Source organism: Tamandua tetradactyla, chromosome 5 (assembly GCF_023851605.1).
Source record: "Tamandua tetradactyla isolate mTamTet1 chromosome 5, mTamTet1.pri, whole genome shotgun sequence".
Taxonomy (NCBI): domain Eukaryota; kingdom Metazoa; phylum Chordata; class Mammalia; order Pilosa; family Myrmecophagidae; genus Tamandua; species Tamandua tetradactyla.
The window spans coordinates 53,988,416-54,014,641 of record NC_135331.1 but is presented as its reverse complement, the minus strand read 5'-3'; the positions used below and the strand labels follow the sequence as shown (position 1 = coordinate 54,014,641).

Below are 26,226 nucleotides of genomic sequence, written 5' to 3'. Positions count from 1 at the left end.
TGAAACATCACTGGCACAAAAATGCATAGCTTACAAAGACAAGAAGTAGCAATAGAGTTGAACTCATATTATTTCACAAATAACAGAAAAATAGAACCAAAGAAAACTTTAAGAAAATCTGTACAGAAATAATTTACAGAGTAGAAATGCCAAGGAGTTCTTTCTTTATGTCTTGCCACAATAATTTTATTAAAAACAAAACAAAACAAATAAAAAAAAAAACACTGTATGTTTCAACAAAAATTACGGGATAAAAATTAGAGTGTAAAACGTCCTTCCCATATTTAACATTTAAAAATAAAGACTGAGAGCGGGTAATGGTGGCTCAGTGGTAGAGTTCTCACCTGCCATGCCAGAGACCCAGGTTCAACTCCTGGAGCCTGCCCATGTAAAAAAATATAAATAAATAAACAAAAAATAAAAATAAAAATAAAATAAAGAGTGATCAGATTTGGTAAAAAGTGTCTTTATCTATTAATTTCATATTCAATTTCTGTGAATGCTAAGTTTTTTCTAAATATTAAAAAAAAAGAAGAAGAAACAGTTCACCACTCTCAGGAACATCCATCCAAGGTAATACGAGGCTACTGATGGTAAAATTTGCTCTGTAAGTTGAGTACTTACAGCATCCACAAGATATATATAGTCACAAAAATAAACTATTCATTCTCAAAAAACATAGAGAGTAAGTACTAAAACAAAATTATACCAAATACTAGGTACTATTTCTATAAAATAGAGCATATATGATGACCTTTTTAGGAAGCAAATTTATACATACATACTCTGATCCTACCTCAGCAAATAATGAGTAAAACGTAGAAGTTAAAAAATGAAAGTAGAGGGATAGGTATGTTTAATTAAAGCATAATTACTTATAACTAACACCATTATAAAAAAATATACAATAGTTTACAAACTTTTAAATTACTTGGGTATTTTAAGTAATCATTACCAATTTTTTTTGCAAGATTGCTCAATTCTGCAATTTAATAGGAATAGGTAGGAACAAAAAAAGAATAACATTTCATTCTTAACAAATTGTTCTTCCATCTACGCATGCCATAGGATATGGGAAACATTATTTTCTATTACTGTCTATACCATAATGATGCAGAAGAATAAATAGACGATGATATAGAGAAAAATCAAAAAGGAAATTTATGACAGTAAGCATGTCTAGAGCAGGGACCATATTTAAGTGCCTGCCAACATCAAAGTATTCATACATTAAGAGCCAGGTGATGAAACCCATTGGAGTTAAATTACCTATGGCAATCAACCTGGAAAACTCTGGTCTGGGCTCTACCCAAGAAATACAGCATTCCCCACGAAGAGTTGCCTCGATCTTTCTTCATCACTGTACTGTGTAAAGGCATAAGAAATGGACAGCAAGAAATCTAGCTACCATAACAAAATCACCTGAACCAAATGCATGTATTAAATGTCTCTAGCTTGATACTGTGCTAAATATTACATAAAGAAGTACACTCAATTTCTGGTTATTTATATCAGTGAAGAGGACAATGAAAAATCAAAATGGACAAACCATCTATTCAGCTGGTTTAGGGTCATAGCCTAATTCTGTACAACAGTGATTCTTGGCTAAAAAAAAACAGAAAAGTAACCCGAACTTATCTAAGAGATAAAAGGTCCATTCAATCAACTGAGGACTCCCCACACAGGGTTCCTCACGATGCAATTGCCACTCTAGGTGGAAATCTGGGCCCTGAGCATAGCTGGGCAGCAAAATTCTCTACTGTGAATCAGGAACTGAAGAACTAGAAGGGCAATACAGTTAAAAAGCTAAGAAGAATGCCTAAAAACATCATCTACTTTATCATTATGGAATACAGTTCTTATTCTTAATCTACTAATTTTTGGAGCCAACTAACCTATTTTCATTGTACTTGAGTGAAACAAATAAACAACAAATCTTTACATAAAAGTCTTAAATCTGATTTAAAATATGTAAAAGCTAGAAAAGCATCATCTTAAAGAGACTCAAAAAATATAGCATTCAATATATAACAGGCCCAATACTACAGAACTACATAAACCTTTTATTCAACGAGAATCACTGTACTTGTATTTTATTTATTCAAAGATTTGGGGATTTCATGACAAATACTTAACAGTTCACCTTTTGCCCAATTTGGATTTTATGTTATAAACCTAGAAAATCCTAATTAGAGCAACTTGACAGGGAAGGGGCAGAGTATGGCAAGAGAGCACCCTGTTTTTAAAATGAGCTCATTATTTCCATAAGATTAATAATTAAAAATCCATCTGTTTGGAATGTCAATGAAAAACTACTACTGGTTTCAGTCAAGTGAATATTAATAAAAATAAACAGTGACCTGAATAAAAGGTAACTGCATCCATAGTCTAGACTCCTTTATTTTGGATAAATTTATCAATATATACTACCTAAGGTAAATAATGAAATAGTAGAAACATATTTATTTAATTGTGATCCTACAGAAACAGAGCAGATTTTTAAAACATGAATTGATAATACATTGTAAGATCCATTTATTTTACACTCAACTCATTATCCCCAAGCAGATAGTTCACTTTCAGACTAACTGAATATCAAGAAAGACATTGTCCAACTTTTCTCCCCCAGACTTTGCTTATATACTTACTGACTCTCCAGTGATCCACTGAAAAACTAGAGCGGGAGAGAAAAACACACTGGAAAAAGCAAGGCCATAAAATTACAACACATTTTGGGAACCATTTCTGCCACCACTATTTGGCTACCTTGGGATTAAATTTTCTAGGCCAAGTATCCTCAACTAAAAGAAATATTTACCTAAATAACCTTGTCCCTAGAAGTTCTATATCCATATCTTTCTAAGGCCTCATATTCACCTCTGAAAGCTATAAATCAGATAAACAAGAGCTTGCATAAGATCATTTCCATATGTACAAAAGAATAAGGGACCACATAGCTCAGCACAAACTAGAACTCTCTAGGGAAGCAACTAGAAGCTGACCAAGCAGATAACTGCGTCAGTATGAGTAACTTTTCAGTTCCTTTAAGTAGGTTTAATTTTCATTCTTTTAGAACACAGCAACACAGCAAAATAGCAGGCATACCCATTCGCTAAAAAAAAACAACTGTAACTACCATGTAAGTTTGAAAGTAACCCAAAATAAATTTTTTAAAAAATGATTTAAAAGTAATAATTGTTATGTAAAATTGACTATACATCATGAAACTCACTTTCATTTCATTTGAAAACAGAATCAGAGCTAGAATGATTCTTAGCAATAACTCCAATACTCATTTATAGATGAGCATCTGAGACTCAGAAAGCCTGATGTAGAGCTTTTCTATACTATTTCTAATTTTCTTTAACATCATCTCCTACAATTTTAAATTACTTTCTTCATGATAGAAATGAGAATCAAGTGAGAATCGAGTTTAAAGCTCAATGCATAAATGAAATTCTGTAAGACTAGTACTAGTACATACCCATGTTTCTATAACAAGAACTAGGATCAGCTTTAGCATGCTTGCTAAAATCCTGGATTATGAGCTATAAGTATTAGATATGCTGGGGGAATGTATTCACGTCTGTATGGACAGAAAAGGCCTTCTAAAGAAAGACCTAAAAAATGAATAGGAGTTGATGAGAAGGAGAAAAGGACATTTCCAGCAATCACTTCTTCTATTGGAAGTGATTTTCAAGGCCCCAAGAAAGAAAAAAGAACCGTAGAGAAGCTACAAGTACTATTAAGATTGGAAAGATGTGACAAAAAGGCAGGGTGAAGCCAGATCACAGAGGGATTTCAGGAGTCATCAACACTGTGGGCTTTATTTAAATCAACAAAATACGGGAGGCACTATCAGATTTGCCTTTTTGGTTATCAAATGAAGAATGAATAGGAGAGAAAATTCCAGAAAACCATAAAAATATGTATTTTATAATTTGAAAATGACTATTTTCTCTTCAAATCTTCAGAGTCAGATCGTAGCACATTCTGGACCTTATAAAACTACTGTGGTAATAAATAGGACAGTTAAGAATTATATTAAGTTCCAAAATTATATTATTTGCCAGGTACAATGAGGTTAGTTTATCAAAGACTGAGGTGATAAATCCCAAAATATAAGGTTTCATCAAATTCATTAGTTCTGAGGAATCCAGAATACTACACACAGTTACCAGAACTTTTGTAAAGGACTACAAAAATATTGCCAACGAATGCATCACTACTGGTTTAAGTCATGCGGACAAATATTTAGCAATGTCTCATTTCAAATGTTTTCTATTTCTTACTTAACAGAAAGAATGCCATAAAGTGTTAGGTATTTATAAGGAAGAAAAACATATTGCACATAAGAATCATATATTATAATTACTTGGCAATTCCATATTTCATTGTTTCTCATAGACTACATAATTTAAAGTTAATTGAATACCTTTCCAAAGAACCTCTTATTCTGCCAATGTTAGATATAGAAGTCTTCCAGCACGGAAGCAAAAGAAAGTTCTCCCCTGTCAAGGACAAAAGTCAGACTAATCAAAAGATTCCCACCAAGACCTCCCTGACATCAACTAACATTTCACTGGTAATTCAGTAGAAGAAAATTCAGTATATTTAGCCTTGATCTTTGTGAAATGGCTCATGTCAGGGATCTTTCTTTGCCATTCAAAATGACTAATCTAAAATGCTGAAAAGTGTGCAATAGAGATTTTTCACTTGAAGTTAACAATGTAATTTTGTAAGTCAAAACCAACTGATAAGAAAACACTATACATTCAAGTTCAGGCGCTGAATATCACAATTCTATAAAAGCAAGATGCGGTTAGACACTTTAAGATAATCTAAAAGAAAAAAAATGTTCTAATTTTACTGGGAATTAGGATGTTATATAAACAAATGGTTTAATAATAACATGGAAAATGGCTAAATATTTTAACAATTTTTTAAAGAGTTTTCAGATCTGGATTAAAATATTCTTTGCACATATATTTTTACATCATTTTGTTCTAGTATTCTAGCAAAGCATTATGTTCTAATAAGAACTCTCCTAATCTTCACCCAGCAATATTTTCAGGCTGATACTATTATTCTCATTTTCTTGAATAATATCCATACTCCAGGGCCATTTTCCTTCTCATATTCAATATCATGCATGCTTGTATCAAGGTTCCTTTCTTCATATCCTGTCACAGTATCAATCACTGCCTCCTGTCCACTCAATCCACTTTTGATTTATCAGCCGCCGTCTTTCTGGACTCCATAACTCGACCCAAACCATTTTAACAAGACATTGACAAATAGCACCCAGTATCACATCAACCTGTTCCACTTAGTAAACTAAGAAACAGTAACTGTGACATCTCTGCATAAGTATTCCATTCTATTCCCCAGACTGATGTATATTAATGAGGAGATGGTATTTGAAATGCTTCTTCCACATCAGCATCTAATATGATCAAATTAGGAAATGGGATGATTTATTAAATTTTGTAGAGCTGAAATATTTCTTTATATCGCTATATGTGTGGTTTCAGAAAGTGAGCTGTTGCTTTCAATTTTTCTGCTGAGGATATGCCTGCATTTCACAGACGAATTATTGTCTTTAAAAAGATTGCAAGAAGGCAAAATGTTATTAAGCAAATGCTCAGTAAAACAAACTAAATCGGTTTTAAAATTTCTAATTTAATGTAAATCTTGGTTGTTTCACTGAAATTCAGTTTGTGATCTTATTAAGTCATATTTGCATCATACTGTCTTGCTGTAGGACAGTTTTAAATTTATAGCATTACCAAACAGCTTCACTTTTTGACTTTTAAGATGTCCTCAATAAAATAATTGCTCTATAAGCACACATTTTGTTCTTATTTTCAGATAGAAGACAAAATAAAGATCAATAGGTTAATAAAAGAATAAAATAAAATACAAAATTGACTGGTATTCCTATAATTTTAGAATTAAGGTTAAAATTTTTGTATTAAAATGCTCCCCAATTTAAAGTTTAAAATAACCATTTCATAGGCTTTTTAAATTTTAAACAGCCTTTCACATAATTCGTGTTATGAAAGGCAGTATTTAACATGTTAACAATAAAACTCAAAGTAGAAATGAGAAAGAATATACGTAAAATTCAAATATTTTTATTAAATAAATTCTATTCTTATTTCATCTTCTATTTGCCAGATAGCCCTATATTCCAGAATTCAAACTCTTTTCACATCAAAACTAAAGAATTTCCAAGTACAAAGTAAGTCTACACTTATAAGTTTAGATTTGTAAGTTTAGATTTATGCTGACCACAGCACACTGGGCCTAGTTTTCTAATGGAAACACCAATGATTTCTTTCTCATTGTGGACAAATCAAAGGATTATAAAGAAATGAATTCTGAAAGAGTTCTAATTTATTTCATTGATGAGAAAACAGCTGGAAAATTCAATAGAGCAATACAACACAGGTAGTATATGAGAAGAAGGAAAACATTACAAAAACAAGAAAAGGATAGATCATCCAGTATAAAATCAATTGTGATCCCCAGAAATCATTCCTTAGATTTTGTTATGTAACAAGGATCACTGGTTTCATCACTTTCATATGAAATGGCATTAGAATCCTCCAATTTTAAGCAGCCTAATTTTTAAATTAAAAATAAATTCACTTTTGTTCATATTTGAAAAATACTTTATTGCTAAAAGGTAGTACAATATTTCTCCTTAGTACTCAAGAAAAGGACACCAGAAAAAAAATGAGAACAGCAGAAGTGCTGTCTTTTGTTCTTTGGTAGATTAATCAAAGCATGGATAAATTAGAATTAAATCTTTTTGTAAAATATGTTAAAGTCTTGAAATATGATAAAATAGAAGCAAGCTCACAGTGTGTGTTTAAATATGTAATATGGAGAAATAACACTAAAAATTATTTTTGTATAAAAATTCTAACGTTTGTACTGGCTTATATGTTTACAAAGTACTTTCATATACATTACTAGATCAGTACATTTTCAGAAATTATATTATACTCTCCTTCCAAATAATGTTTGTTACTTGTTCTACTTATATCACCACATCCTTAATGAAAATTTCCCTAATTTTCCCAAATACAAGATGATCGCTCCCTTTTTTACACCCTACACACTTGAAGCCTACAGAATACAATTAAAATATTTCAACTGACTCATTGTTTCATTCAATGTTTGCTTACTCTGTGTGTGTATGTGATATGCTTGTTATTATGGCCCTACTTAGACTAAATGCTTCTTGTTAAGTAGAAACCAAAAATATCTTGCAAACCCAAATAGCCCTGAAGGAAAAAGAAATCACAGAGACAGGTAATTTAACAATTACACTTTATAGAGTGCTTGAAAAATATTTTACAATTAATTCCTTTAAATTTATGTTACATCTTCAAGTCTGAGGATACAGGAATGTGTTGATATCTATGTACATAAAACATACATGCTGCTGCATAAAGGAAAAAAAACAGGAAATGAAACAAAACTATTCATTAAAGAAATGATTGCTTTCAAATGGCATCCCTGTTTTTCATACTATAGAGAGAGTCTACATACAGTAACTGCCAGGTAAATTAGATAAAAATTCGTGATTTTCTCATAGGTTAATAGTTAATTTAGAGCAATTTAACATCTATGACTATGAATGAAATTTGAAAATATTATAATTGCTGTCAGTTCCTACTGAGGATATGCATCATATTCTTACATATGTAATAAGAGGGTGCACAATTTCAAGAAATCACCTAAGTTGATGATTTCCTCATCTCACATTCACGAAAAGTCTTTAATTTGACATCTTGAATTAAAAACAAAATACACCTCTATTAAACAAAAGAATCATGCCAAAGAGCCCAAAGATTCCATAAACCATGAAATATTTGTCTAGAAATCCCGAGTTTATGACTGAAACCTGTCAGTTTGAATCCCTCAACACAAGCTGCACACGAGTCTTCAGCATGTAGTAAAATATCTTTCATTATTTTAGCTCCATTTTAGGTAATAAAAAGAAAATAAAATGGATTGTGGAGTTATCAATACATAAAAATGACTAACAAAGTCATACAGCCAAATCGAAAGATGGCATTGGGGAAAAAAAGATGAAAATGTCTCACAAGATAAGCATGATCATCTCAATAGATAAAGAACAAGCATTTGACAAAAACCAACACCCATTAATGTTAAAAAAAATTATCAGCAAACAAGGAATATAGAAGGCTTCTTCCTCAATCTAAAGGGCAACCATAAAAAAACCTACAGGGAAAATCATACTAAATACAACGTTCTATATCTTAACAGGTATATATATTAATAGGCTTTTCTTCTAAGATAGGGGAAAAGCAAGGATGCCCACTCCTACCACTTCAATGCTGAACAGTCCTAGGCATTGTAATGAATCAGGAAGACTAAATAAAACACATAAAATTAAAAAAAGAGGAGTAAAATTGTCTCAACATTTAGGAGATGTGACTGTTTTAGTAGAAAATCCTAAGGTATGTTTCAAACATGTATTAGAACCAATATGAGTAGCAAGATTATAGGATACGAATATACGAAACACACAATATGAAAAATCTGTTGTATAAAAATATACAAACCCAAATAAATGGAGAAATCCACCATGTTTATGGATAAAAAACTCAATGTTGTTCTGATATCAGTTCTCCTAGACCATTAATTCAATGCCCTCATAATCAAAATCCCAGCAGGTTTTCTTGAAAAAATTGGGAAGCTGGATTTTAGAAAAAATTGGATTCTAAAATTTATATGGATATAGTAAAAACAGTAATTGATTTTAAGCCTTATTGTAAAACTCTAATAATCAAAATGGTGGGGGAATCATTCATGCACAATGTTAATAACAGGGAAAACTCTATATGAGGAGGTCAGTACATGGGAACTGCATACTTTCTGCACAAATTTTCTGTAAACGTACAACTACACTAACAAAAAAAATTTAATATATATAAAAACTGTGGTGGGATTGGTTTTAAAATATCTATAATTAATAGAGCCAAATACAGTCCAGAAATAGAACCACATCATACAGTACAGTGGATTTGACAGATATCAAAATTACTCACTAGAAAATGAAACTCTTTTCAAAAAATAATACTAGACATCCAATAGGAAAAAAAACTGAACTTCAACTTCTATTTCACATCAAACATAAAAATTAATCTGAGATGCGGCACATATTTAAACATAAAAGCCAAAACTATAAGTGCAAATTAAAACAGTAATGAGTAACCTCTACATATCCACCAGTATGGCTGTAATTAAAAAGCCTATCTACACCAATGACTGGTGATTTTGTGGGATAATGGAACTCTTCCACACTGCTGGCAAGTATATAAAATGATACAGGTACGTCAGAAAAGTTTACAAATAGGCTGTTTCTTATAAAACTAAACGCCTATCCTATACATAGGGAGTTCCACTACTAGGGATTTACTTTAGAGAACTGAATGCACGTATTCACAAAAACACTTTTAAAAGAATGTCTAAGCAACTTTATTCATAACAGCCAAAATCCAGACATAGCTTAGGAGCCCATCAATAGGAAAACAGATTAAGAAGTGGTGGTACATTCAATACTCAGCAATAAAAGAATACACTATTGACACGCAGAGCAATACACTCTCAATACACTATTGACACACAGGGCGAATTTCAAAAGTCTTATGCCAAGTGAAGGAAGCAACATGCAAAAATCTACTGCTACATGATTCCACTTGTATAAAATTCAAGAAAAATGTGATTTATCCATACATAGAATACTATTCAACAATAAAAAGGAATGAACTACAGATCTATACGACATAAGTGAATTTCAAAAACAGCATACTGAAAAAATGAAAATTTAGACAAAAGCATGCATATTGCCTTATTTCTTCATATGAAAACTAATTTATGGTGGAAGAATATAAAAATATTGGTTACCTCTGAGAGCATTAAAGACATTAATTGGGAAAGGTTATAAGGATACTGTCATGGTTAGGGACAGGTGTCAACTTGGCCAAGTTGTGGTACCTGTTCATCTGATTGGGCAAGCACTGGCCTGTCTGTTGTAATGAGGACATTTCATAGGATAAGGTCATGATCACATCAGCTACATCCACAGCTGATTCCATTTGTAATCAGCCAAAGGGGAGTGTCTTCTGCAATTAGTGATGCTAAATGCAATCATGGGAAGCCTTTTAAGGAGGACTCAGAGGAGACAGATTCCATTCCTGCTTTGGCTGGTGAGCCTCTCCTGTGGAGTTCATCCAGGCCATCCATTGGAGTCATTGGCTTCGCAGCCTGCCCTGTGGATTTTGGACTCTGTGTTCCTATGGTCACGTGAGACACTTTCATAAATTTTATATTTGCAAGTGTTTCCTGTTGATTCTGTTTCTCTAGAGAACCCTAACTAATACATCTTGGTACCAGGAGTGGTTCTTAAGGAACAGAATCTTAAAAATGGGATTTTATGAATGGTTTTCTACTCTGACTGGGCTCAGAGACACTAAGGACTCAGATTCCCGCAATCAGAATGACACTCCCAACCCATGGACTGAGTTGGCAAAGGAGATAGTCAAAATATCATCATTCGATTCTCCTAATGCTTCGCTTGTACGAAGCCAGACTCTGGGGGATAACGTTTTGACACCTTTACAGAGTTTTGTAGAAATAAGAGTTATAGAGATGTTGGTTGGTTGTTGTTAGATATATGGTCTACATTAAAGGGTGAAAGGGATGGGCTTAAGGCTTCAAACGAGAAGCTTAAGCGCCATCTGAAAGATGTAGAGGTTTCTATGAGTATCCTGAAGGAAAATTTTATTTCCTGTAGCCGTAGACTTGAGATCTCTGAAAATCAGACTCAGAATCTTATTGTTAGAGTAGCAACTTTACAACGTAAACTGAAATCTCAGTTTTGCATGGTGTCTGCCGTTAAAGTGAGGGCATTGATTGGAAAGGAGTGGGACCCTGAAAAATGGGATGGTGACATATGGATTGATAATGATGTTGGGGGTGATGTTGAAACCCTAGACCATGCTGAGCCTTCTTTAGATAACCCTGTAATAGTCTGCCCTGAGGACATAGCCGCCCCACCTCCAGCCTGCCTTGAGGAATTGGCCACCCAACCTCCTCCTGAAGGGATTAGCCCTAGAGTTATTAATCCTATTTCACCAGATGAAACTGCAAATGAAAGCCCTGAAGCAAATGGCTTGGAAGATACTTCTAATTCTTTTCATGACCCACCCCCACCACCCCTCATTTCTTCTAGACCTATAACTACACTAAAGTCCCAACAAGCCCCTAAAGGTGAGGTACAAATTATCACACATGAGGAGGTACGTTATACTCCAAAAGAACTGTGTGAGTTTTCCAATTTATATAGACAGAAATCAGGGGAATATGTGTGGCAATGGATTTTAAGAGTGTGGGATAATGGTGGGAGGAATATAAGGCTGGATCAGGCTGAATTTATTGATATGGGCCCACTAAGCAGAGATTCTGCATTCAATGTTATAGCTAGAGCAGTTAGAAAAGGAGTTAACAGCTTGTTTGGGTGGTTGGTTGAAACATGGATCAAAAGGTGGCCAACATTACCTGAGGTTGAAATGCCAGAACTGCCCTGGTATAATGTAGATGAGGGGATCCAGAGGCTTAGAGAGATTGGGATGTTAGAGTGGATTTATCATGCAAAGCCTGCTCTTACACCCCAGGAATGTCCACAGGATGCACCTTTTACCAGAACAGTGAGAAATAAGTTTGTGAGACTAGCACCATCATCCCTCAAGAGCTCTGTGGTTGCACTTCTCTGTAGGTCAGATATTACTGTAGGAACTGCTGTCACTGAGCTGGAATCCTTAAACACAATGGGGATGACAGGATCCCAAGTTGGCAGAAGCCAGGTGGCAGTACTTAATCACCAAAGACAGGGTAGACGCGGGTATTATAATAGACAACAAACTCAAAGGAGGCATCAAAATTATATGACACGCAGAGATTTGTGGCATTGGCTAGTAAATCATGGGGTGCCTAGAAATACAATAGAAGGGCAGTCTACTAAATTCTTGTTGGAGCTGTATAAACAAAAGAGTTCCAGGTCAAGGGAACAGAAGTCTAACCTGAATTACAAAAACACAGAGTCACAGCCCCTTAATCAATTTCCAGACTTGAAACAGTTTACAGACCCTGAGCCCCTTGAATGAAGGGGAGGCCAGGTCCCTATGGGGGAGAAACCTGTTACACTGCCACAAATTTATACTGTTAACCTTCCTCTAAGTCTTCCCCAAGGAGACCGACGGCCTTTTACCAGGGTAACTGTGCATTGGGGAAAAGGAAATGATCAGATATTTCGGGGATTATTAGACACCGGTTCACAAGTGACATTAATTCCAGGGGACCCAAAACGTCACTCTGGACCACCAGTCAGAGTGGGGGCTTATGGAGGCCAGGTGATCAATGGAGTTTTAGCTCAGGTCCGTCTCACAGTGGGTCCAGTGGGCCCCCAGACACATCCTGCAGTTATTTCCCCAGTTCCGGAATGTATAATTGGCATAGACATACTGAGCAACTGGCAGAATCCCCACGTTGGTTCTCTAACTCATGCAGTGAGGGCTATTATGGTGGGAAAGGCCAAGTGGAAGCCACTAGAACTGCCCCTACCAAGCAAAATAGTAAATCAAAAGCAATACCGTATTCCTGGAGGGATTGCAGAGATTACTGCCACTCTTAAGGACTTGAAAGATGCAGGGGTGGTGATTCCCACCACATCCCCGTTCAACTCTCCTATTTGGCCTGTGCAGAAAACAGATGGGTCTTGGAGAATGACAGTGCATTATCGTAAACTCAACCAGGTGGTAACTCCAATTGCAGCTGCTGTTCCAGACGTAGTATCATTGCTTGAGCAAATCAATACATCCCCTGGTACCTGGTATGCAGCTACTGATCTGGCAAATGCTTTTTTCTCAATAGCTATTAATAAGGACCACCAGAAACAGTTTGCTTTCAGCTGGCAAGGTCAGCAATATACTTTCACTGTCCTACCTCAGGGGTATATCAACTCTCCAGCCCTATGTCATAATCTTGTTCACAGAGACCTTGATCATTTCTCCCTCCCACAAGACATCACACTGGTCCATTATATTGATGATATCATGTTGATTGGACCTAGTGAGCAAGAAGTAGCAACTACTCTAGATTTACTGGTAAGGCATTTGCGTGTCAGAGGATGGGAGATAAATCCAACAAAAATACAGGGGCCTTCCACATCAGTAAAATTTCTAGGTGTCCAGTGGTGTGGGGCATGTTGAGATATCCCTTCTAAGGTGAAGGATAAATTGCTGCACCTGGCCCTCCCACAACCAAAAAAGAGGCACAACGCCTAGTTGGTCTTTTTGGATTTTGGCGACAACATATTCCTCATTTGGATGTGCTACTCCGGCCCATTTATCGAGTGACCAGAAAAGCTGCTAATTTTGAGTGGGGACCTGAACAAGAGGAGGCTCTGCAACAGGTCCAGGCTGCTGTGCAAGCTGCTCTGCCACTTGGGCCATATGATCCAGCAGATCCAATGGTGCTGGAAGTGTCAGTGGCAAATAGAGATGCTGTCTGGAGCCTTTGGCAGGCCCCTATAGGAGAATCACAATGCAGACCCTTAGGATTTTGGAACAAAGCCTTACCATCTGCTGCAGATAACTTACTCTCCTTTTGAGAAACAGCTTTTGGCCTGCTACTGGACCTTAGTAGAGACTGAACGCTTAACCATGGGCCACCAAGTTACCATGAGACCTGAGTTACCTATCATGAGTTGGGTGTTCTCTGACCCACCAAGCCATAAAGCTGGGCGTGCACAGCAGCACTCTATTGTAAAATGGAAATGCTATATATGAGATAGAGCCAGAGAAGGTCCTGAAGGCACAAGTAAGTTACATGAAGAAGTGGCACAAATGCCCATGGTTTCCACTCCTGCTGCCACATTACCTTCTCTTTCCCAGACCAGAGCTATGGCCTCTTGGGGAGTTCCTTACAGTGAATTGACTGAGGAAGAGAAAACTCGGGCCTGGTTTACAGATGATTCAGCACGATATGCAGGTACCACCTGAAAGTGGACAGCTGCAGCATTACAACCCCTTTCTGGGGTGTCCTTGAAGGACAGTGGTGAGGGGAAATCCTCCCAGTGGGCAGAACTTCGAGCAGTGCACCTGGTTGTTCATTTTGCTTGGAAGGAAAACTGGCCAGAGGTGCATTTGTATACTGACTCATGGGCTGTTGCTAATGGTTTGGCTGGATGGTCAGGGACTTGGAAAGACCATAATTGGAAAATTGGTGACAAAGAGGTCTGGGGAAGAAGTATGTGGATAGACCTTTCTGAGTGGGCTAAAAACATGAAGATATTTGTGTCCCATGTGAATGCACACCAGAGGGTGACTTCAGCAGAGGAAGATTTTAATAATCAAGTGGATAAGATGACCCGTTCTATGGATACCAGTCAGCCTCTTTCCCCAGCAACTCCTGTTATTGCCCAATGGGCTCATGAACAAAGTGGTCATGGTGGTAGGGATGGAGGTTATGCATGGGCTCAGCAACATGGACTTCCACTCACCAAGGCTGACCTGGCTACAGCCACTGCTGAATGCCCAATCTGCCAGCAGCAGAGACCCACACTCAGCCCCTTATATGGCACCATTCCCCGAGGTGACCAGCCAGCTACATGGTGGCAGGTTGATTACATTGGACCACTCCCTTCATGGAAGGGGCAGCGATTTGTTCTAACTGGAATAGACACATACTCTGGATATCGGTTTGCTTTCCCTGCGCGCAATGCTTCTGCCAAAACTACTATCCATGGGCTTACAGAATGCCTTATCCATCGTCATGGTATTCCACATAGCATTGCTTCGGATCAAGGAACACACTTCACAGCAAATGAAGTGCGGGAATGGGCACATGCTCATGGAATTCTCTGGTCTTACCATGTTACCCATCATCCAGAAGCAGCTGGATTGATAGAACGGTGGAATGGCCTTTTGAAAACTCAATTACGGTGCCAACTAGGTGGCAAAAACTTGAAAGGCTGGGGTAATGTTCTCCAGGAAGCTGTGTATGCTCTGAATCAGCGTCCGCTGTATGGTGCTGTTTCTCCCATAGCCAGGATCCATGGGTCCAGGAACCAAGGGGTGGAAATGGGTGTGGTGCCACTCACTATTACTCCTAGTGATCCACTAGGAAAATTTTTGCTTCCTGTCCCTGCTACCCTGAGTTCTGCTGGTCTACAGGTTTTAGTTCCAAAACGGGGTGTGCTTTCTCCAGGACAAACAACAGTGATACCACTGAACTGGAAGTTAAGATTGCCACCTGGCCACTTTGGGCTACTTATGCCTCTGGATCAACACACCAAGAAGGGAATTACATTATTTTCTGGGGTAATTGACCCTGACTATCAGAAGGAAGTAGGACTGCAACTACATAATGGAGGTAAAGAAGAGTTTTCTTGGAATATAGGAGATCCCCTGGGGCGTCTATTAGTACTACCATGCCCTGTGATTAAAATCAATGGAAAACTGCAACAACACAATCCAGGCAGGACCACTAATGGCTCTGAGACTTCAATAATGAAGGTTTGGGTCACCCCACCAGGCAAAGAACCACGGCCAGCTGAAGTGCTTGCTGAGGGGAAAGGGAACATGGAATGGGTAGTGGAAGAAGGTAGTGATAAATATGAACTTTGACCACGTGATCAGTTACAGAAACGAGGACTGTAATGCTGTTTTGTTCGTGTTATACTATTTAAGTTGTAAGATATCAAGTTTAAGAATGAATGTTGCACAAGGATTTGCACCCTATTCTGGAGAGATTTAATGTGTTTCCAGTTATATACAGGACAGCTGAGTATTGTCAGGTAAAAGAAAAAATGTGTGCTTATTTGTTTTCATTTGGAAATTAAGTATGGTCTAAGGTGATATATATATATGTGCCAAGTTGACAAGGGGTGGACTGTCATGGTTAGGGACAGGTGTCAACTTGGCCAAGTTGTGGTACCTGTTCATCTGATTGGGCAAGCGCTGGCCTGTCTGTTGCAATGAGGACATTTCATAGGATTAGGTCATGATCACATCAGCTACATCCACAGCTGATTCCATTTGTAATCAGCCAAAGGGGAGTGTTTTCTGCAATTAGTGATGCTAAATGCAATCATGGGAAGCCTTTTAAGGAGGACTCAGAGGAGACAGATTCCATTCCTGCTTTGGCTGGTAAGCCTCTCCTGCGGAGTTCATCCAGGCCATCCATTGGAGTCATTGGCTTCGCAGCCTGCCCTGTGGATTTTGGACTCTGCGTTCCTACGGTCACGTAAGACACTTTCATAAATTTTATATTTGCAAGTGTTCCCTGTTGATTCTGTTTCTCTAGAGAACCCTAACTAATACAGATACTTTTTGGCATGATGGTTATGTTCTATATCTTAACAGGTATATGCATTTGTCAAAACTCAGCAAATACATGCTGTAGGATTTGAGCATTTCATTATATAATAAATATTGCTTTAAGAAAACTTTTAAAATTAATTTTCAAAGCAAAAAATCTGGGCCAGGACTAATCAAGATGGTGGACTAAGATGCTTCAGGACTCTAGTCCCTTAAAGAAGCTCTGAACAATCAATAAGCAGAAAAATCTTTCTTAAAGCTCAAGAAAACAGTCAAAGGACTGTAGCAATGGGGCAAGCAATGGATCAAGAAAAAGGCTACTTAAAAGCAACAGGGATGATGTCATCAACATGGTGACATAAGACATCCCCTGGAAACATCTCCTGTCTGAATCAATCAATACAGAGACAAATTCCACCAACTTGTAACTCTGGAATACAACAAAGACTAGGAAAGGACTCCAAAAAAGCTGAATCAAAGGAAAAGCAAAACATCAGACAAGTGATTATGGCAAAATGGAGTAGGGAAAGCCAAAACTCAGTTGGTCCACCAAAACAACTATTAAACGGGCAGGAACTATCTTAAACAACTGTCTTGAAACCCTAGAGGCCAGAAGAACACTGTACAGCATCCAGAGAAGAGGAAGAGGCTGAAAATTAAAGACCAGTGAATCGCTCTTTTCATGCAGTGGCTACAAGAGCCCATCTCCTACTCTTATGGCTGGCCACCATGGGACCGAGACTGGCTAACTCACTGGCAAAGGAAGGACATAAAAACTCTTATCCAGGACCAGAGGCAGGCATGGCCAATCACTAATCATGACATTTGATTAGCAAATTCAGACTGCTAGAGTTCCAGCTCTGAAGGCAGCAACTGTTTCAATCTGCCCCTGAGAGAGGCAATGGTGGTGGAGATTTAAAGATGCTGTACTTCCTCAGGGCTACAGGGGACAGTTAGCTGAAGGGCTGTATTTGCTGAGCAGACCAGAAAAGCTGAGCTGTGAGGAACCATAGAAGAAGCTCTTGGAAAGTTCCTGATGCCTTTCCTAGGGTACTCTAGAGCTAGTCTGAGCCCCTTTCATAGGTCCCTAACCATGTGAAGGCTGAAAAGGCTGATCTGGGAAAGTGTTCTCTGTTATGCCTGCCTCCCAGAATTTTCCCTCCAGGCAAAAGTAGCTTGCGACAATGAAAGAAGTATAAAAAACTCAAGGAGTCAATGGTAGAGGGATATAGGGGGAAAACTAAAAATGCATGCAATGGCCAATAGTTAGACAGTTTGACAGTGCTAGTGGTCATAGTTTGCTAAACCCAATCAAGATCACTGCTGTTTCTCTTAAGAGCACCTGAGGCTCAAACTGAGATTCTATAAAAATTTCATACACTAGGTTTGCCTTTCTGGAACATATAATTTCCAGAGGGTTCCTAGGCCAGATAAATCCCAAAACCCAGAGGGACTATCCATTACAAGGATTACTGATCGCATCCCCTTGTTTTTCTGTGTGGACACCCCTTCTCAACATGAAAGAGTTAGAACAGGCATTCCCCAAGGATCCCTATAGAATGGGAAAGGGACTAAAAGAGAGGGAGGAGGTATAACAGAGAAAATGGGATTTAACAGATGAGTATGGCTACTGAGTCAATATATTAATATTCTTTCTAGCCTTAGGGGTTTTGGAACAGCTAGAAGGAAAAACTTGAGATGACAGAATAGTAGCCCATGACAAATTCTGGGATATGTTCTGTAGCTGCTTGTTGAAGTATGCTTTGAAAATTATTGCTTTCTTCTTTCTTTGGTTTGTATATATATTTAATACTTAACAAATTATAGAGGTGGACAGTCTGGGACAAAGTCTTGCTGACTTCAAACACCCAGAAGAGGGAGGTCAGTATCCTGGGAAACAGAGAGGACAAGCAAATACCTATAAGCAGGAGAACAACAAAACAACTAACAAACAAAAGCCCAGAACAACACAGAGGTCCAGAAAGACAGGGAAAACTCAACATACTGCATTCAACTTGGACAGACCTACCTGATAGGGCTGTAGCCCAAGGGCTGAAGCACAAGAAAATCTCCATCTTATCACCAGCTAGTTACAAACCAAGAAACAGGCATCTCAATGAATAAATCCCAGAGCTAACAACTTATATACTAAAATATACAGAATACAACAAAAGAATACAAGACAAACAAAGAAACAAGAAATGATGGTCCATCCAAAGGAAGAAGACAAAAATACAGAAAATAATGATGAAGAAGATGAGAATGTAAATTTAATGAACAAAGCCTTTTAAAAAGGACCTTAAAAATGCTCAAGGAAATGAAGAAAATACAAAGAAGGAACTAAAAGATATCAGGAAAACAATAAGCGAGCAATATGAGAGTCTTAGTAAAGAAATAGAAAGTTTAAAAAGGAATCAAAGAGAACTACTGGAGTTGAAGACCACAGTAACTAAAATGAAAATGGCCTTGAGGGGTTTCAACAGCACATTGGAGCTGGCAGAAGAAAGAATCAGTGAACTTGAAGACAAGACACCTGAAATGAGTCAGAGTGAGGAGAAGAAATACAAAAAAATTAAAAGCAAAAATAACCTAAGTCACCTGTGGGACACCATCAAGCATACCAATATATATGTATTATGGGAGTTCCAGAAGGAGAAGAAAGGGGCAGAAGGAATATTCAAAGAAATGACAGAAAACTTCCCAAACTTAGCAAAAAGACATTAATAAGCAAATCAAAGAAGCCCAGAGAACACGAACAGGACAAACATGAAGAAAAACACACCCCACCCAAATACTGATCACATTATCCAATGCAAAGGACAAGAAGAGAGTTCTGAAAGTTGCAAGAGGAAGGCAAGGTGTTACATAAAGGTAGTATCAATTAGATTGTGTGCCAATTTTTCATCAGAATACATGACATGGACACAAGAAGGCAGGGGTCCATTTATCTATTTTTTCTTTCATTGTTGTTGCTTTGGGTGTAAAATTTAAGAAACCATTGCCTAACAAGAGATCATGAAGATGCTTCCCTATGTTTTCTTCCAGGAGTTGGTGAGATCTAGCTCTTATATTAAAATAGAAAAAATAGATAAATGGAAGTTCCTCAGAATTAAAAAATTTTATACATCAAAGGATTTTGTCACTAAAGTGAAAAGAAAACCTACCCAATGGGAGAAAATATTTGGAAACCACATATTTGATAAGGGTTTAATATCCAGAATATATAAAGAAATCCTGCAACTCAATAATAAAAAGAAAAGCAACTCTATTTTTTTTTTTTTTTTACATGGGCAGGCACCGGGAATCGAACCCGGTCCTCGGGCATGGCAGGCAAGCATTCTTGCCTGCTGAGCCACTGTGGCCCGCCCAACAACTCTATTTTTAAAGTGGGCAAAACACCTGAATAGACATTTCTCCAAGGAGGATATGTATAAGGCTTTTTAAAAGCACATGAAAAGATGTTCACCATCATTGGTTATTAGAGAAATGCAAATCAAAATCACAATGTGATATCATTTCACACCCTGTAGAAAGGCTACTATTAAAAACAAAAACAGAAAACTACAAGTGCTGGAGAGGATGTGGAGAAACAGGAACACTCATTCACTGCTGAGGGAAAGTAGAACAGTACAGCCATTGTGGAAAGCAGTCTGGCAGTTTCTCAGGAAGGTAAGTATAGAATTACCATATGGCCCAGCAATCCCTCTAGGTATATACCAAGAAGAAATGAAGCAGAATCCAAACAAATTTTTGTACAAAGAGACAATAATTAAATTACAGGTTGACAGGGGCACAGAATCTGGAGGAATGGAGAGTTAATGCATAAAAGGTGTAGGCTTTCTGTTTGTGCAGATGGGAAAGTTTCTGTACGTAAGGTAGCAAAACTGCCAGAATATTGTGAATGTAAATAATCCTATTGAATGATATGCTTGGGAGTGACTGAGATAGGAAAATTGATGTTGCATATATGTTACCACAATTTTAAAAAAAGAAAAGCAAGTAAGGAAACAATGAAAATTAAATGCCATACATGATCTTATCTTGGATGGGATCCAGCAAGAGAAGAGAAAAAGCTCAAAGGGATATTATCAGGATATATGAAAAAAGTATAAAATAGACTGTAAGCTTTATATCAATGTTAAATTTCTTGAACTTGGTAACTACACTTAATGTGGTTACAAAGTGAATATACTTGTCCTTAGGAAATGTACATGGCAGTGTTAAAGGCTCAAGGAGCATAATACAACATACATTCAAGTGATAAGAAAACGGACGGATGGATGGGTAGATAGATGGAATGATATAGTTAATGTGGCAAAATTGTAAAACTCGTGAATCTGCGTATCTTAGGTGGTAGGGGTCTACTGGAGTTCTTTGTAAGGGGGTTGATTTATTTTTTTAATTGTCCTTTAAGTTTGAAAGAATTTCAAAATAAAAAGTTAAAAAAAAAATGGTCCCTGTGAGCCAAGGCGAGGGCCATAGAAATTTAAAATATATATACCAGTGAACAGAATCCCTTGTCACATTAATAATATACCAGGACCAATTGAGATTTATTCCAGAAAATGCAGGATTGGTTCCTTAATAAACTTAACAAAAAAATAAAAATAAAAAATCATACAATTGTAACCACAGATGATGAAAAAACCTGCAACAAGCCTTCACTTACTAAAATTTAATACCTATTTCTGAAAAAATAAAAACAAGAAAATACAAAGTGATGGACCCTCTCTTAATATGTTAAAATAGATACGCCTTTGTCTAGAGACAGCATATTTCTTAATGAGCACACTCTAGAGACATTTCCACTAAAATAAGAATAACACAAAGATGTAATATCATCTCCACCAATTTTCAACACTGTACTGAAGGTAAATGCTAATGCAAGTAGACAAGAGAAAGCACATGAAGAAACATTATTGGAAAAAAAATAAAACCGTTTCTATTTGCAGATGATATGACAATATACCTGATAAACCTCAAATAATCAACGATAAAACTAACTCAGACACAAAAGAATTCAATAAGGTAACAGGGTATAAAATTAATATATAGAATTCAATTTAACTTCATATACAGAAACAATAACTGGTTGCATATTACAATGGCATAGAAAACCCCATTTATAATAGTAGTAAAAAAGCCGCAACACTTTGGAATAAACTTAACAAGAAATGAGCAAAGCCTACATGAAGAGTACTTTAAAATGTTCCTGTAATACATGCAAAAAAAGTAAACCTGAACAAATGAAGACCCATTGCTTTGCTCTTCGATGGGACATAACCTGATAAAAATTTCAGTTCTTAATTTACAAATTTAATAACATCCAAATAAAAAAACAAAATTCATATGAAAAAATAAACAGGAAAGAAAAGACAGGACAACATTTAAAAAGAAAATTAAAGGGGAAGATTAGCCCTACCAGACATTTATATATATTTAAAATCTCTATAATTAATTACGACAGCGGTACTAGTGCATGAAGAGACAAGCAGAACAGTGGAACAAAGTCAAGAACTAAACACTGCTAAGAGATAGGCAATCTCTTAAATACCATGTTCTTTCCAACAGAAAACTAATAGTAATTCATTGTGTTGTTCATCAAATAAATAATAATACCTCTTGAGGAAATAAATGGACCAACGCAGCTGCTAAGGCCACAGCCTGATCAATCGAGCCCCTTCTAAGCCTCATTCCTGTACCTTTTAACTTGACATGTTGCCCTATTATTCACCAGTTAAGCAGGAATGAGCCACCCAGCTAGGATTCATCCTTGGACCAGAAGGATAGTCATTCCCTTCACTCTTCCCCAGTCTCTTTAGGCTAATACGTCTCCTAGGCCTGCTCACTTCTATACTACTGATCAACCCTTATATTTTTAAACTCTCAACAAGTTTATTTCTTCTAGATTAAAAGCCTTTCACACTCAACCTATGCTTATATGAGGATTTTTAGACATTCCAACCACCTCTCTGGATTTCTCCCCTCTCAGCTTAAATAAAATAGCCAGAAAGTTCTACACTCTGTCTGGCAGGACCTATACCCCTAAACAAGCAGGAAGCAGCTACAGAAGACAGACCCTCAGCAACTCTTAAGATTAAGGGGCAAGAACTTTCTGAGGGGGACATTGAAGCAGGCGAGAACAGGGAAAGCAGGAAGAGAGAAAAATAGCATGAAGGAGGCCTTGTGCAAGGATGGTTAATCAAGGTCAGAAGGGCTTGTGCCCTACACAGACACCATGCCCAGAGGGTACCCATTTACAGGAAACATCCAGCAGCAGTCAAACAACTCCCACCTGAGTGAGTCACCCACAGCGAAGGGTGGAGCCAACCTACCCATCCAAATGCACTATCTACACCAGGCACCATCCTGGAGAGAAGGGAGAGTAGGAGAAAGCCCCAAATGAGGATGGGGAAGGGGGAATAAGTAAAGCTAATATATACCAGCAAAAAAATCCCACATTGCTGGGGCCTCTCACCTATCTCACCTGTCTTTACAAAAGTGCCCACAGATCCTCTCACGGGTTCTTAATAAATTTCCTGCCTGCTTTACTCCAAAAAAAGTATGCATGTATATATATACATATACACATACACATGTATAAGACATAAACTACGTAATCTTTCAAAATTTATGACCTTTCAGTGCCTCCAAATTAGTTATTCTAGTTAAATGTAGAAGACTATGTCAATGAAGAAGGTTACTGTTTTGAATAAACTTCTGACCTTGTTTCTTCAACCCTGCATGACAGCCTGACAGAGTGACAAAGATCAAATTACAATACCCACGTCTACTATATACTCTGTTGTGGACCAGACATCACTGCCTCTCTTCCTCAGGTCTCCCCTGCATAACAGAGAGAAAGTAACTATATTTCCAGATTTCCCATTGGAAGTAGCTGGAGATAGACATTTGGGTAGAGAAGCAATTTTGAGGTAAGTAGTTTCTTTTTTTTATTTTTAACTAATGAAATTAAGTTTTATTTTAAAAGGTAAAACTTTATATGCCCTTTTACAAAAATGAAAATCCAAGTCTTAGCATTAAGCAATGAGTCAATATTACAAAACTCTTTTTAAGTATAATTAAAGTGGTAATAATATTTTACCATTGTAAAATATCACAGAATTCAAATCATAACTTGGATCCTCAGTGATACAAGTATTCTATCCCACAAAATAACAGTTAATCAGTTTTAAAATGAAATTTCCCTGTATGCCATCCTCAAGTCCTACAATATCATCATGCATCAAGTCACACGCTGGGATAGGTGGCTGCTATGGCAATTCCACAGTGGTTGTTCCAACCTTTGGCCATCTTTATACAGTCCTTCATGCCCCTTCAGCTGTTCTTAATGAGCCAATATTTACTGTTTTCTGAATATGTTCCTTCAAAGCCATGACCAACTACCAGAATCCAAGATTAAGGTCTTTGCTACTACAGTTTGCGTCATAATAAATGTCTGATGAACAGAAGTGAAAGAAGCTATGGTTCCCACCAATACCAAAAGAGATGGGACATACAGTTGCCACTGTCTTCTTTAATTCTTTTTCTCATGGAGAGATATCAAAAGCCAGTGTCATTGGCAATAGAATATTCAGGCTTGTAGTGACAGATCATACAACTTTCTAAAATATGAATACAATTTCTCTGAATCAAAGCCTTTGTTGTCCTGTGTTGCTAGAAAGCACCATCCTTTAGACCACCACTGAAGCCTTCTTTTCCTTTAGCCTGAGGGCAGTCCACCATGTTCTGTTCACTGAATGAAACAGATTTGTCACTTTTTTTAATATTGTAATTATTTATTAAGATTATAATTAAGCATATTAGCAGGGTAGCTGTCAATGTATAGTATCTTAAGGTTAAACACTGGAAAGAAATGATTGTTACAAAACACGCACAAAACATCCTATCTTGTGGTTCTACTATTTTGTTTGTTTCACTATTTTTGTAATTGGGGCAAGAGGTTCAATTTGTTTAAGAACATTTAATGTCCCCATAAGCTATATAATAATTTCCAACTACAATTTTTTTTTACTTTTTTTTTGTCAAAAATAGTGTGCCAGTTTGAAAGGATGTACGGACCCTAGAAAAGTCATGTTTTAATCAAAATCCCATTTCGTAAAGGCAGAATAATCCCTATTCAATACTGTATGTTTGAAACAATAATCAGATTATCTCCCTGGAGAAGTGATTTAATCAAGAGAGGTTGTTAAACTGGATTAGGTAACAACATGTCTCCACCCATTTGGGTGGGTCTTGATAAGTTTCTGGAGTCCTATAAAAGAGGAAACATTTTGGAGAATGAAAGAGATTCAGAGAGGGCAGAACAGAATGACATAGTCACAAGAAGCAGAGTCCACCAGCCAGTGACCTTTGGAGATGAAGAAGGAAAATGCCTCCCGGGGAGCTTCATGAAACAGGAAGCCAGGAGAAGAAGCTAGCAGATGATGCCATGTCTGCAATGTGCCCTTCCAGATAATACAGAAACTCTGATTGTGTTTGCTATGTGCCCTTCCACTTGAGAGAGAAACCCTAAACTTCATCGGCTTCTTGAACCAAGGTATCTTTCCCTGGATGCCTTAAATTGGACATTTCTATAGACTTGTTTTAATTGGGACATTTTCTTGGCCTTACAACTGTAAACTAGCAATTTATTAAATTCTCCTATTTAAAAGCCATTCCGTTTCTGGAATATTGCATTCCGGCAGCTAGCAAACTAGAACAAATAAAATATAAACAAAAAAGCAATAAACTGAGAGGTGCCAAGATGGCTGCGGCTTTGTGAGGTGTGGGATTTAGTTCGTCCTCCAGAACAGCTACTAAATAACTGGGAACAGTACAACAACTGCTGGGGCCACGTCAGTGACCAGACACACAGGGTACCCCAGTCTGGACCAGGTGGACTGGCTGCAAGCCCCCCCAGAATGGTAAGTTCCCCACGCTGTGGCGGCTGGCACCACTCCCCCACAGGCTGCTTCACAGAGGGGAAAGGAAAGAGACTTTGCCAGCAGCAGGGGCTGAGCACAGCTAAGCTTCAAGTGTGGAATTAATTCAAAATTTCTGACTACTAAAAATGGGCCCCAGCTCAGGTGAACCTGGTCAAAGCAGAGGTTGTTGATTTTTGCCCCGGCGCCAAGGGGGGAGGGATGACAGAAAAAGAAAAAAAAAGAAACAGAGTTTTTGGTGGCTGTGTTTCTACAGAGGCTTGACTGCCTTTGGATACAGTAGCAGGGCTTCTCAGGCTTCAACTGCCCCAGGCCTAGGCAAAAACAAACTTGTTTGAGAGCTTGTCTGGAGCTTGTGCCTTCCCCAGGGAAAGGGTGAGGCCCAACTCAGGTGGAATTCCTCCCTCAAGGAACTCGGACGCCAGGGCTTGGAAATTTGAAGCCATTAAAGCCAGCTTACAACCTCTCCTCTGTCTCCAACACGCCCCCAGCAGGGAGAGTCTGTCAAAGTTAAAGGGACTGCACCACCTTATGCTGGTGATACCTGCAGGCAGATAACTGCTATATACTAGGCAGGATAAGAAAAACAGAGTCCAGAGACTTCACAGGAAAGTCTTTCAACCTGTTGGGTCTCATCCTCAGGGAAAACTCACCCAGATGACTCTTTCTTCCTGATAGGAGGCCAGTTTGGTCTGGGAAAATGTGGCTGGAGTGTATAATACCTAAGTAGACCCTCCTAAGCATTGCGGGGGGGGGGGGGGGGCAGTGGTGGCTGAAGGCAGGGCAAGAAACAAAAAAACAAGAACTGAAAAATTCTGCTCAGTTAAACAAAACCTAGGCTAGTGGTTCAGAATAAGCTG

The 26,226-nt window shown here is 37.6% G+C and overlaps 1 protein-coding gene and 1 pseudogene across 1 annotated transcript in view; both read right to left on the bottom strand.

The window, feature by feature from the left end:
• The window catches only part of RSRC1 (arginine and serine rich coiled-coil 1), a 570,594-nt gene that overhangs the window by 489,052 nt on the left and 55,316 nt on the right, over positions 1 to 26,226 (bottom strand). The window lies entirely within an intron of this gene.
• LOC143684171 (procathepsin L pseudogene) lies at positions 18,735 to 26,087 on the bottom strand (annotated as a pseudogene).